Consider the following 14,522-nt stretch of genomic DNA (forward strand, 5'->3'; position numbering starts at 1 on the left):
TGACAAGACTGAATGACTATTGAAAATTTCAAAACTGAGGTCGATAGTTTTTTGTTGGGCAAGGGTATTAAGGGTGATGGAGCCAAGGCAGGTGGATGGAGTTAAGATACAGATCGGCCTTGATCTAATTGAATGGCAGAACAGGCTCGAGGGGCTGAACGGCCTCCTCCTGTTCCTATGATTTTTTTAATTATTCATTCACGGGATGTGGGCGTCGCTGGCATTTATTGCCCATCCCTAGTTGCCCTTGAGAAGGTGGTGGTGAGCCGCCTTCTTGAACTGCTGCAGTCCGTGTGGTGCAGGTACTCCCACAGTGCTGTTCGGGAGGGAGTTCCAGGATTTTGACCCAGCGACGATGAAGGAACGGCCGATGTATTTCCAAGTCAGGATGGTGTGTGACTTGGAGGGGGACTTGGAGGTGGTGGTGTTCCCATGTGCCTGCTGCCCTTGTCCTTCTAGGTGTTAGAGGTCGCAGGTTTGGGAGGTGCTGTCGAAGAACCTCCTCGTTCCTCTTTCGTGTAAGTGTGATGATAGTGGAGTGACATTCTGAAGCCAAAACGTTTGCAAAAACTGTCCTTGCAAGCATATTCCGTAATATTTGAAACAATTTTATAATTATTCAGTGAGATGTGTGGAGAGACGAGGGGAGATTCAGTCGAAGGTATTTCCCTCTCCATTCATTGGCCTTGATTTTAACCTCTCCCACCCCTTCTGATGGGCAGGAAAGGGTCAGACAAGTGGTTAAAATCCTATAAACGGCAATCCTGTCTCCAAGCCCCCGCCGTAATATTAATGGTGGTGATTCAGGCCCTTGACGAGGCTCCCGCTAAAGGCAGGCAGGGCCTACTTGATGATGTCATTGGCGCCGCGAGATGATATTAACATCTAGTGTGTGGGGAGGTTGGGGAGTCCCACGCTGTCTGCAGCCTGGCAACAGAACCACAGCGGGAGGAGCCCTCTGACCAGAAGAGGCCCAGGTAAGTGCAAGAAATTTCCTTCTGTTTGTCCTCCTTGTGGGCCAGGAGGAGCAGGAGTCCTTGGGCCTCCCTCCGATCGCACTATAAGACCCCCCCCACACCACCCTAATGCTGGTCTCTGATCGCCTCCAGACCTGACTGCACCCGGAGGAAACCCACGCAAACACGGGGAGAATGTGCAAACTCCACACAGACAGTCACCCGAGGTCGGATTCGAACCCGGGTCCCTGGCGCTGTGAGGCAACAGTGCTAACCACTATGCCACCGTGCTGCCCTCTATGCCACCGTCCTAGGGGGAGTGTTTGTTAGTGCTCTGGGGGAAGGTTTAAACTAAAATGGCAGGGGGTTGGGAACCTGAGCAGGGAGACAGAGGAAAGGGAAACAATGATAGAAGCAAAAGACAGGAAGGAGAAAAGCAAAGGTGGCAGTCAGAGAAATCAAGGGTTTAAATCAAACATGGCCACAGTAAATAATCATTCTAAAAGGTCTAAGAGTGTTAAAAAAACAAGCCTGAAGGTTTTGTGTCTTAATGTGAGGAGCATTCATAATAAGGTGGAAGAATTAGCTGCGCAAATAGAGGTAAACGGATATGATATGATTGGGATTACGGAAACATGGCTCCAGGGTGACTAAGGCTGGAACTCAACATCCAGGGGTATTCAATATTCAGGAAAAATAGGCAAAAAGGAAAAGGAGGTGGGGTAGCATTGCTGGTTAAAGAGGGGATTAACACAATTGTAAGGAAGGATATTAGCTCTGATGATGTGGAATCTGTATGGGTAGAACTGAGAAATACCAAGGGGCAGAAAATGTTAATGGGAGTGGTATACAGTCCCCCAAACAGTAATGCGGAGGTTGGGGATGGCATTAAATGGGAAATTAGAGAAGAGTGCAATAAGGGCACAGCAGTTATCATGGGTGACTTTAATCTACATATAGAGTGGGCTAACCAAATTAGTAACAATACTGTGGAGGAGGAATTCCTGGAGTGTATAATGGATGGATTCCTGGACCAATATGTTGAGGAACTAACAAGAGACCAGGCCACCATAGACTGGGTATTATGTAATGAGAAAGGATTAATTAGCAATCTTGTTGTGCGAGGCCCCTTGGGGCAGATAGAATTCTTCATTAAGATGGAGAGTGAAGTAGTTGACTCAGAGACTAGGGTCCTGAGTTTAAATAAAGGAAACTACGATGGTATGAGGCGCGAGTTGGGTAGGATTGATTGGGGAATGTTACTCAAAGGGTTGACGGTGGATAGGCAATGGCAAACATTCAAAGATCGCATGGATGAACTACAGAATTTGTTCATCCCTGTTTGACATAAAAATAAAACAAAAAAGGTGACTCAACCGTGGCTAACAAGGGAAATTAGGGATAGCATAAGATCCAAGGAGAGGACATATAAATTGGCCAGAAAAAGCAGTAAATCTGAGGATTGGGAGCTGTTTAGGATTCAGCAAAGGAGGATAAAGGGCTTAATTAAGAGGGGGGAAATAGAATATGAGAGTAAGCTGGCAGGGAACATAAAAACTGACTGTAAAAGCTTTTATAGATATGTGAAGAGAAAAAGATTGGTGAAGTCAAGCGTAGGTCCCTTGCAGTCAGAATCAGGGGAATTTATAACAGGGAACAAAGAAATGGCAGACCAATTAAATACATACTTTGGTTCTGTCTTCACAAAGGAGGACACAAATAACCTCCCAGAGATGTCGGGGAACATAGGGTCTAATGAGAGGGAGGAACTGAATGAAATCAGTATTTGTAGGGAAATGGTGTTAGGGAAATTGACGGGATTGAAGGCCGATAAATCCCCAGGGCCTGATAATCTACATCCTAGAGTACTTAAGGAAGTGGCCCTAGAAATAGTAGATGCATTGCTGGTCATCTTCCAAAATTCTGGAACAGTTCCCATGGATTGGAGGGTAGCTAAAGTTATCCCACTGTTCAAAAAAGGTGGTAGAGAGAAAACGGGGAATTATAGACCGGTAAGCCTGACATTGGAAGTGGGGAAAATGCTAGAGTCCATTCTTCTTAGGCAGTCACTCGGAACCGAGGATGATTGCTTCCACGTTAAAAATGAGTTCACAGGTGACTGATGAGTCCAATGCGGGACCTACAGTCTCTGTCACAGGTGGGGCAGACGGTGGTTGAAGGGGCGGGTGGGTGGGGTTCTTGGGTTGACGTGCGCTCCTTGCGCTGCCTGCGCTTAGCTTCCGCTTGCTCCCGGCGAAGAGACTCGAGGTGTTCGGCGGCTTCCCGGATGCTTCTCCTCCACTTTGTGCGGTCTTGGGCCAGGGATTCCCAGGTGTCAGTGGGGATGTTACACTTTTTCAAGGAGGCTTTGAGGGTGTTCTTCAAGCGTTTTCTCTGCCCACCTGGGGCTCTCTTGCCGTGCCGGAGCGCCGAGTACAGCACTTTTTTTGGGAGTCTTGTATTGGGCATGCGGACAGTGTGACCCGTCCATTGGAGCTGATTGAGCGTGGTCAAAGCTTCGATGCTGGGAATGTTGGCCTGAGCAAGAACATTGACACTGGTGCGCCTATCCTGCCAATGGATTTGCAGGATCTTGCAGAGGCAGCGTTGGTGGTACCTCTCCAGTGCTTTGAGGTGCCTGCTGTACATGGTCCATGTCTCTGAGGCATACAGCAGGGCGGGTATCACTGCTGCCCTGTAGACCATGAGCTTAGTGCCGGGTTTGAGGTCCTGGTCATCAAACACTCTCTTCCTCAGGCGACCGAAGGCTGCACTGGCACACTGAAGGCAGTGTTGGACTTCGTCTTCGACGTCTGTCCTTGTTGACAGTAGGCTCCCGAGGTATGGAAAGTGGTCCACGTTATAAAAGATGTAATAGCAGAGCACTTGGAAAACAGTGACAGGATCGGACAAAGTCAACATGGATTTACAAAAGGTAAATCGTGCTTGACTAATCCACTGGAATTTTTTGAGGATGTAACTGGTAGAATAGATAAGGGAGAACCAGTGGATGTGGTGTATTTGGACTTTCAGAAGGCTTTCGATAAGGCACATGGGATTGGGGGCAAGGAAGTGACTTGGATAGACAACTGGTTGGCAGACATGAAGCAAAGATTTGGAATAAATGGGTCTTTTTACAAGTGGCAGGCAGTGACTAGTGGGGTACCACAGGGATCGGTCCTAGGACCCCAGCTATTGACAATATATATTAGTGATCTAGAGAAGGGAACTAGATGTAATATCTCCAAGTTTGCAGACAACACAATGCTGGGTGGGCGTGTGTGCTGTGAGGAGGATGCCGAGAAACTCCAGTATGATTTGGACAGGTTGGGTGATTGGGCAGACGCATGGCAGATGCAGTATAATGTGGATAAATGCGAGGTTATCCACTTTGGTGGCAAAAACAGGAAGGCAGATTATTATCTGAACAGCAATATATTGGGAGAAGGGGAAGTGCAACGAGACCTGGGTGTCCTTGTGCACCAGTCGCTGAAGGTAAGCATGCAGGTGCAGCAGGCGGTTAAGAAGGCAAATGGTATGTTGGCTTTTGTAGCGAGACGGTTTGAGTACAGGAACAAGGATGTCTTGCTGCAGTTGTACAGGGCCTTGGTGAGACCACACCTTGAGTATTGTGTGCAGTTTTGGTCGCCTTATCTGAGGAAGGATGTTCTTGCCATGGAGGGAGTGCAGCGAAGATTTTCCAGACTGATACCTGGGATGGCAGGAATGACGTATGAGGAGAGATTGGGTCAATTGGGCTTATACTTGCTGGAGTTGAGAAGAATGAGGGGATCTCATTGAAACTTATAAAATTCTAACAGGACTAGACAGATTAGATGCAGGAAGGATGTTCCCGATGGCGGGGAAGTCCAGAACCAGGGGTCACAGTCTAAGGATAAGGGGTAAGCCATTTAGGACAGAGATTGATGTAAGAAAAAGGAGTCTCACACATCAAGTAACTTTAAAGTAAGCTTTAAGCAACTTATAAACACACTATATACAAGAGAGGTCATCACCATGCCTCTGGTAGAAGCCTCTTACAATACTGAATAGTTCAGTATTTATACCAGTCCAACAGGAAGTGACATATGACAGGAAGTGATGTATGTACCAAGTTCATAGTTCACAGTTCACAGTTCACAGGAAGTGATGACATAACTTCCCGGAAGTTATTATTATTATCACAGAGATGAAGAGGAATTTCTTCACCCAGAGAGTGGTGAACCTGTGGAATTCTCTACCACAGAAGGCAGTTGAGGCCAATTCACTGAATATATTCAAGAGGGAGTTGGATATATTTCTTAAGGCTAAAGGGATCAAGGGATATTTGGAGAAGGCAGGGACAGGGTACTGAGTTTGGATGATCAGCCATGATCTCATTGAATGGCGGAGCAGGCTCATGGGGCCGAATGGCCTACTCCTGCTCCTATCTTCTATGCTTCTATGTTTCTCTCTTGCTCTTCTTTGAAATAGTGCCGTAGGATCTTTTACATCCAACTGAGAGGGCAGACGGGGGCTTGGTTTAACTTCTCATCAGAAAGACGGCACCTCCAACAGCGCAGCACTCCCTCAGTACTGCCCCTCCGACAGTGCAGCGCTCCCTCAGTACTGCCCCTCCGACAGTGCGGCGCTCCCTCAGTACTGCCCCTCCGACAGTGCGGCGCTCCCTCAGTACTGCCCCTCCGACAGTGCGGCGCTCCCTCAGTACTGCCCCTCCGACAGTGCAGCGCTCCCTCAGTACTGCCACTCTGACAGCGCGGCGCTCCCTCAGTACTGCCCTCCGACAGTGCGGCGCTCCCTCAGTACGGCCCCTCCGGCAGTGCAGCGCTCCCTCAGTACTGCCACTCCGACAGCGCGGCGCTCCCTCAGTACTGCCCTCCGACAGTGCAGCGCTCCCTCAGTACTGTCCCTCCGACAGTGCAGCACTCCCTCAGTACTGCCCCTCCGACAGTGCGGCGCTCCCTCAGTACTGACCCTCCGACAGTGCAGCGCTCCCTCAGTACTGTCCCTCCGACAGTGCAGCGCTTCCTCAGTACTGCCCCTCCGAATGTGCAGCACTCCCTCAGTACTGCCCAGCTGACAGTGCAGCACTCCCTCAGTACTGCCCCTCCGACAGTGCGGCACTCTGCAGAACTTGTACACAAACTACAGAATTTGTTCATCCCAGTTTGGCATAAAAATAAAACAAAAAATGTGACTCAACCGTGGCTAACGAGGGAAATTAGGGATAGCATAAGATCCAAGGAGAGGACATATAAATTGGCCAGAAAAAGCAGTAATCCAGAGGATTTGGAGCAGTTTAGGATTCAACAAAGGAGGACAAAGGGATTAATTAAGAAAGGGAAAATAGAATATGAGAGTAAGCTTGCAGCGAACATAAAAACTGACTGTAAAAGCTTTTATAGATATGTGAAGAGAAAAAGATTGGTGAAGTCAAGCATACGTCCCTTGCAGTCAGAATCGGGAATTTATAATGGGGAACAAAGAAATGGCAGACCAATTAAATACATATTTTGGTTCTGTCTTCACAAAGGAGGACACAAATAACCTGCCAGAGATGTCGGGGAACATAGGGTCTGATGAAAGGGAGGAACTGAAAGAAATCAGTATTTGTAGGGAAATGGTGTTGAAGGCTGATTAATCCCCAGGGCCTGATAATCTACATCCTAGGGTACTTAATGGAGTGGCCCTAGAAATAGTAGATGCATTGCTGATCGTCTTCCAACATTCGATGGAATCTGGAACAGTACCCATGGATTGGAGGGTAGCTAATGTTACCCCACTATTCAAAAAAGGTGGTAGAGAGAAAACAGGGAATTACAGACCGGTAAGCCTGACATCGGTAGTGGGGAAAATGCTAGAGTCCATTTTTAAAAATGTAACAGCAGAGCACTTGGAAAACAGTAACAAGATCGGACAAAGTCAACATGGATTTACAAAAAGTAAATCGTGCTTGACTAATCTACTGGAATTTTTTGAGGATGTAACCAGTAAAATAGATAAGGGAGAACCAGTGGATGTGGTGTATTTGGACTTTCAGAAGGCTTTCGATAAGGTCCCGCATAAGAGATTAGCGTGTAAAGTTAAGGCACATGGGATTGGGGGCAAGGTATTGACTTGGATAGAGAACTGGTTGGCAGATAGAAAGCAAAGAGTTGGAATAAACGAGTCTTTTTCCGAGTGGCAAGCAGTGACTAGTGGGGTACCGCAGGGATCGGTCCTTGGACCCCAGCTATTCACAATATATACTAATGATCTAGAGAAGGGAACTAGATGTAATATCTCCAAATTTGCAGATGGCACAAAGCTGGGTGGGCGTGTGTGCTGTGAGGAGGAGGCCGAGAAACTACAGGATGATTTGGACAGGTTGGGTGATTGGGCAGAAGCATGGCAGATGCAATATAACATGGATAAATGTGAGGTTATCCACTGTGGTGGCAAAAACAGGAAGGCAGGTTATTATCTGAATGGCAATAGATTGGGAGAAGGGGAAGTGCAACGAGACCTGGGTGTCCTTGTGCACCAGTCGCTGAAGGTAAGCATGCAGGTGCAGCAGGCGGTTAAGAAGGCAAATGGTATGTTGGCCTTCGTAGCGAGAGGGTTTGAGTACAGGAACAAGGATGTCTTGCTGCAGTTGTACAGGGCCTTGGTGAGACCACATCTTGAGTATTGTGTGCAGTTTTGGTCACCTTATCTGAGGAAGGATATTCTTGCCATGGAAGGAGTTTAGCGAAGAGTCACCAGGCTGATACCTGGGATGGCAGGAATGACGCATGAGGAGAGATTGGGTCGATTGGGCTTATACTCGCTGGAGTTTAGAAGAATGAGAGGGGATCTCATTGAAACTTATAAAATTCTGGCAGGACTGGACAGACTAGTTGCAGGGAGGATGTTCCCGATGGCGGGGGAGTCCAGAACCAGGGGTCACAGTCTAAGGATAAGGGGTAAGCCATTTAGGACTGAAATGAGGAGGAATTTCTTCACCCAGAGAGTGGTGAACCTGTGGAATTCCCTACCACAGAAGGCAGTGGAGGCCAGTTCATTAAATATATTCAAGAAGGAGTTGGATATATTTCTTAAGGCTAAAGGGATCAAGGGGCATGGGGAGAAAGCAGAGACAGGGTACTGAGTTTGGATGATCAGCCATGATCGCATTGAACGGCGGAGCAGGCTCGAAGGGCCGAATGGCCTACTCCTGCTCCTATCTTCTATGTTTCTATGTTTCATTCCCTCAGTACTGCTCCTCCGACAGTGCAACGCTGCCTCAGTACCGCGCTCCCTCAGTACTGCCCTCCGACAGTGCGGTGCTCCCTCAGTACTGCCCCTCCGACAGTGCGGCGCTCCCTCAGTACTGCCCCTGAGAGCGGGTTATTTTGTCCTTCTGTGTCTGTTTCCCGGCACTGTGCCGACCATGCTCTCTCCCCCAGGCTGCCAGCCCTGCCCTGAAGCTGCAGCTCCCGGGAGACCCGGAGCACGCGGGTCAGGGAGGCAGAGTGCGCAGGCGCGGAGGGAGTGAGCGGGAGGGGAGAGTGCGCAGGCGCGGCGGAGGGAGGGGAGAGTGCGCAGGCGCGGCGGAGGGAGGGGAGAGTGCGCAGGCGCGGCGGAGAGAGGGGAGAGTGCGCAGGCGCGGCGGAGGGAGGGGAGAGTGCGCAGGCGCGGCGCGGCGGAGGGAGAGAGAGGTTTGGTGCTTGGGGCCTGTGCGGATTTCAAGCCGCCGCCCAGAGTCTGAGTAGCGAAAAATCGCGGACCCCCGAACACTGGACCGGCGCTCACTTGGAGACACCCGCCCTCGGCAGGTAGGTGGGCCCGCTTCTCCGCCTTCAGGGGGCAGCCGCTGATCGCACTGTGAGGGGAGGCGGGCTGGAGGCCCGGCCTGTTCCCTGGGGTTGGGGAGTCCGGCTGTCCCGGCCCCGGCTCTCCGACTGTCCGGGCTCCGGCTCTCCGGGCCACGGGTCTCCGGGCCCCGGGTGTCCGACTCTCCAGGCTCCGGCTCTCTGGTCCCCGGGTCTCCGGCTCTCTGGTTCCCGGGTCCCCGGCTCTCTGGTCCCCGGCTCTCTGGTTCCCGGGTCTCCGGGCCCCGGGTCTCCGGCTCTCTGAGGGAGCTGACCTCGCTCTTTTCCCCCACAGCCGTTTTCCTTTTCATGTTTGTATCTAATTCCCTTTTGAAAGTTACTGTTGAATCTTGTTTGTCTGGAAGAGTATTTTATCCACAGGGGGCACTGATATTGTCTGTCCTCCCAAGGGTTAAATTACGAGGAGCGATTACACAAATTAACAATAACAGGAAATGCTGTAAACACTCAGCAGGCCAGGCAGCATCCGTGGAGAGTGAAACGGTGCCAGATTTCCAGTATCTGCAGTATTTTGCTATTGTATTGCACAAATTAGGGTTGTATTCCCTAGAATTTATAAGGTTAAGTGGTGATTTGATTGAAGTTTTCAGGATATTAAGGGGAACAGATAGAACAAAACTATTTCCACTGGTTGTGACATTAGAAAGAAAGCACCTTTCACAACCACCAGATGTCTCAAAGCCCTTTACAGCCAATGAAGTACTTTTTGAAGTGTAGTCACTTGTGATGTAGGAAACGCAGCAGACAATTTGCAAGCTCCCACAAACAGCAATGTGAAAATGACCAGATAATCTGTTTTTGTTATGTTGGTTGAGGGATAAATATTGGCCCCAGGACACCGGGGATATCTCCCTTGCTCCTCTTCGAAATAGTGCCATGGGATCTTTTACGTCCACCAGAGAGAGCAGACGGGGCCTCTGACAATTTGGAAGTTCGGAACACTCTTCCGCAAACAACAATTGATGCTAGATCAATTGTTAATTTTAAATCAGAGATTGATAGTTTCTTGTTAACCAAAAGTATTAAGGGATATGGAGTTAGGTCGCAGATCCGCCATGATCTCATTGAATGGCGGAACAGGCTCGAGTGGGCTGAACGGCCTCCTCCTGTTCCTATGTTCACAGGATATTGGAATGTGTCATAGCGAAACTGATCAGTGAACCAGAGGGCATCAATTCAACATGGTCAACAGAATAACGGCAGAGATTGAGGTGTTTTTATGGACACTGGTTTGTTAGGACATGGAACACAGCACTCTCAAACAGCAGGGGAAGAATCCATCATGGCCTTTAAACAGGTAGTGGACAATTAAGGAAAGCTTCTGAATATTTTCCAACTTTCCATTCCTGAACCAGAAAGTAACAATCAAGTACATTTTCTTCAACATCTTTGAAAGACCACCTTGTCATTGCACACTTCAGTATATATGTATAAAATTAAACTTGTAAACTTATTAAACATTACACAATTTGGGTAACATGCTTTACAGCCAATTAAGTACTTTGTGATTGCACTAGAGAGGGGACAGAGGAGATTTATGAGAATGTTGCTAGGACTGGAGAATTTTAACTGAGGAGAGATTGGATAGGCCGGGGTTGTTTCCTTTGGAACAGGAGGCTGAGGAGAGATTTAATTGAGGTGTATAAAATTCTGAGGGACCCAGATAGTGGATAAGAAGGACCTATTTGCCTTAGCAGAGAGGTCAATAACCAGGGGGTGGAACTCTCTGCCTGAAAGGGTGGTAGAGGCAGAAACACTCATCGCATTTAAAAAGTACTTGGATACGCACTTGAAGTGCAGTAACCTGCAAGGCCAGGAGCTGGAGAGTGGGATTAGGCTGGATAGCTCTCTCTTTTTTGGCCAGTACAGACACGATGGGCCGAATGGCGGCCTCCTGTGCTGTAAATTTCTATGACTCGATGCTAAACACACCTATGAAGGTAGTCATTGCACATTACACATGCTTCCCAGAAAGTTTCCCTGAATTGGCCAGCCCTCCCATCTTGTTCTAGGGCTCGAGTCCAACTCTCTTTCCAGAGCTTTGATTCTTCAACTGTGGTGGAGAGTTAGTGTCTGTGTGCACCTGTGACAGACAGATTTATCATGGGAGTGGATTCTGCCTCTCTCCACCCCACCCCTTCCTTCCCTGTGGAGCTACAGTTCCCAGAGTGCACAGTAACAGCCAGGCAGAATTGGTGGGAAAACCCCATCGCACCTGACAATTCAAGGTTTAATTATTTGAAGTTATTGTACAGAGTTCCAGCTTGCGTTGAAAAATTCTGTGCGTGGGAGAAATAGGAGTTGTTGGCTGTGCTTTGGAAGTACATTTCACAAGATAAAGCACAGCAGCCACGTAGAAAATCTACAAATAATTGAGTCATTCACAGTGGGGGTGGGGGGGGGGTAAATGTGTATTTTTGACTGAGGTTTTGTTTGGGAAAAGGTTTTTTTTTTGCAGCAAGAGGGACTAACGTTTGTATCAAAGGCTGGTACTTACGTGGTTGGATACTGAACTCGGACAGTGGCTGGAATTTGTGGTCAGCGGCGAAGCAAAGGCATTCTGTGGAGAGAAGTTTGCCGTTTCCGACGCCCAAGTGATTTCAGTACATTGCAGTGGAAATCCCCTAGCGCGCGATCTGCCGTGACGTTAACAAGCTGTCTAAGCAGACAACAATCACATTGCAGAATTCTCACAAGACGGGGGAGCAGGAAATGAGAACCTGCTTTTATCTCGATTTTTTAAAAAAAATGTTAGAGCAACACAAAGATTGGGGCTCTCACGGGTATAAGGTACAACCTGAAATATCATGAACAAAGTTTCTTCAAAATTGTAATTTTTCTCATAATGGGAGAAATTTGACACTCCACAATATTAAAATGAGTTTTTCAGGGCCGTAACGTTTGTTTAGCAGTCCATACGCTGTTAAAACCCCAGTTACACCGAATCCAACAAGGTCTAACATTCAGTGGGCTATTTAACAGCGATATTACTGCGGAGAAGCCCAGGTTTTCATCAGTTTCACTGATTAGACTGATTGCCGGCTATGGGTGGAGGGGGGGCCCCACCGCAGCCTGTGTCGGAGCAGTGAACGACTGACTGCAACTTCAGGATTTCCATGTTTAGATGCGCATGCGCTAAATCCTGAAGATGCAGGCAGTTCTTTTTGCATTCATTCATGGGATGTGGGCGTCGCTGGCAAGGCCAGCATTTATTGGCCATCCCTAGTTGCCCTCGAAGGTGGTGGTGAGCCGCCTTCTTGAACCGCTGCAGTCCGTGTGGTGAAGGTGCTCCCACAGTGCTGTTAGGGAGGGAGTTCCAGGATTTTGACCCAGCGATGATGAAGGAACGGCCGATATACTTCCAAGTGAGGATGGTGTGTGACTTGGAGTTTCAAAGGGGCAATAACCGCGAATGCTGTCAGTTCACCGTTATTACCCACCGCAGATTGTAGTCCATTTTGACTGGGCTCGGTCTGCTTGAACCATGGCCGTTTACCACCTGTTGAAGGTGCTGGTCTCGTCGGAGACTGAACAATCTGGCAAAACTTGCCTAGTGCAGTGGCACATCACTGACAGCGGCAGGAAGATTGCAAATCCATTGCAAGAGGTAAGGAGCAAAGAATATCTCCATGTATATTATAACGCTGTAATGTTTGGGAGAAGGGAAGAGTAAACACGGAAGCATTTTCCTCATCAAACACTGCAAATTTGTTTTGAGGTAGGGGAAAAACATTATAATTTAAGTAACTGAGAAAAAGGTTTTGGGGAGGGAAGAAACTTCATTTGGATCTGAAGTACTATAATATATGGCCTTCTCCTTTCAGTCCCAGTAGCATACTTAACATTTTCTTTCAACAGTTGTGTGATGCGTTACTAGCTGTGAAGGGCAAACTTTAGGCAGTAGCCAGACTCTGTTGAGCATCAGAAACAGCCCTCCGAGATAGCTGTGAGCAAGAGAGAGAGAGAGACATTATGGTAAACTTGTATCGAACCTTGGTTAGACCACACTTGGAGAACTGGCCACTGTTCTGGTCTCCATATTATCAAAAGCACATAGAGGAACTGGAAAAGGTGCAAAAAAGATTTACTAGAATGATATTAGAACTGTGAGGTTATACCTATCAGGAAAGATTGAACAGGCTGGGGCTATTTTTTTCTCGAGAAAAGAGAAGGCTGAGGGGGTGACCTGATAGAGGTCTTTAAGATTATGAAGGGGTTAGATAGGGTAGAGGTAGAGAAGATGTTTCCACTTGTGGGGGAGACCAGAACTAGGGGCCGTCAATATAAGATAGTCACTAATAAATCACTAGTGTATCAGAACAGTGCCATGGCATCTTTTACGTCCACCTGAGAGAGTAGGCAAGGCCTCGGTTTAACGTCTCATCCGAAAGACGGCTCCTTTGACAGTGCAGCACTCCCTCAGTACTGCACTGGAGTGTCGGCCTAGCTTTTTGTGTTCAAGTCTCCGGAGTGGGATTTGAACCCACAACCTTCTGACTCCGAGGCGAGGGTGCTACCCACCGAGCCAGGGCTGAGACTCTAAAGCATGCGGTGTGTAATTTTTAACTTCAGAATGATTAGACTCAAAATGTGGTTAATGTTGTTGTCCCTCTGTTATAATATGTCAAATGAAATGTAGTGAAGTTTGCCCGCATACAAACAGCGACTACTTGAATATACACATTACCTTTAATGTAGAAAAACACCTCAGTGTTTTGAGAGACATGAGGGAACCTGGTGCCAAGTCAAAGAAGGAGCAAGTAGATAACGCACAACAGCTTGACTGCAGAGGTGGTTTCTAAGGAGGATGTTCAAGGGGAGGTGGAGAAGGCAAGAGTAGACGTTAGGCAGCTGAAGGCCTGGCTGCTGATGGCGGGGGGGATTGACGAGAGGTTTTAGGTGCTGGAGGAGGTTAAGGCGGGATGAGGCAAAGGAGGGATTTAAAGACCAGGACAAGAATTTTAAACTTGAGAGGCATTCTGGGCTGGTTGGCGGATTAGACGTGAACGGCAAAGTTTTGGACGAGCTGGAGTTTATGGAGGGTGGAAGGCTGAGCATTGGAGTGATTGAGTCTGGCGGTAAGGAGGGGCGCAGAATGAGGCTTTCAGCAGCAGGTGGGCCGAGGGGGAGCAGGTGGCAGTCGGCAGTGTTTGTGACGAAGTGGAAATTCATCGTAGGATCGACCAAGAAGCCAAGGCCGTGAACGCAAACAATAACCGTGCAAATTCCCCCCCGTCTAAATTTGACACTTGTAATGCATTACTTGCCAAATATTTTAGTGTAAAATGCATTCCTTTTTTAGAGATCTGTAATCTTCTCCCCCACAACACGATCTTGATTGGAAGATTAGTATTTTGAAATGGAACTGGCCTGAGATCTTGGGACTGTTTCCTGATTGTGCAGTTTGCCGGAAGTAGTGACCGCATTACCACAAACATTAAACTAACGTGAGAGGGGGGGGAGACACGACCAACTTTGATGTCCGACGCAGGGAAGTGACCGGGAGACAAGGGAGGGAACGTTGTTTCAGCCCAGCTTCACAGTGACTCAGGGTGGTGTTTGAAACAGAAAGGGTGGGGGGGAGGGTGCAATTGAAGAAAGAAAAAAGAAAGACTTGCATTTGTGTGGCGCCTTTCACGCCCACCGGACGTCCCAAACCGCTTTACAGCCAATGAAGTACTTTTTGAAGTGCAGTCACAGTTGTAATGTCGGA

General features: G+C 48.2%; 1 protein-coding gene across 1 annotated transcript in view; it reads left to right on the forward strand.

Moving 5' to 3' along the window:
* The first annotated feature begins 8,583 nt into the window (after positions 1–8,583).
* btbd10b (BTB (POZ) domain containing 10b) overlaps positions 8,584–14,522 on the forward strand; it is a 102,549-nt gene continuing 96,610 nt past the window's right edge. The window contains exon 1 of the mRNA XM_086008358.1: positions 8,584–8,752. The gene's annotated coding sequence lies outside the window, so the exon portion shown is untranslated. The remainder of the gene's footprint in view (positions 8,753–14,522) is intronic.

The sequence above is a fragment of the Somniosus microcephalus genome, chromosome 15, assembly GCF_052327205.1.
Source record: "Somniosus microcephalus isolate GS21.2 chromosome 15, FLI_Smic_1.0, whole genome shotgun sequence".
Taxonomy (NCBI): domain Eukaryota; kingdom Metazoa; phylum Chordata; class Chondrichthyes; order Squaliformes; family Somniosidae; genus Somniosus; species Somniosus microcephalus.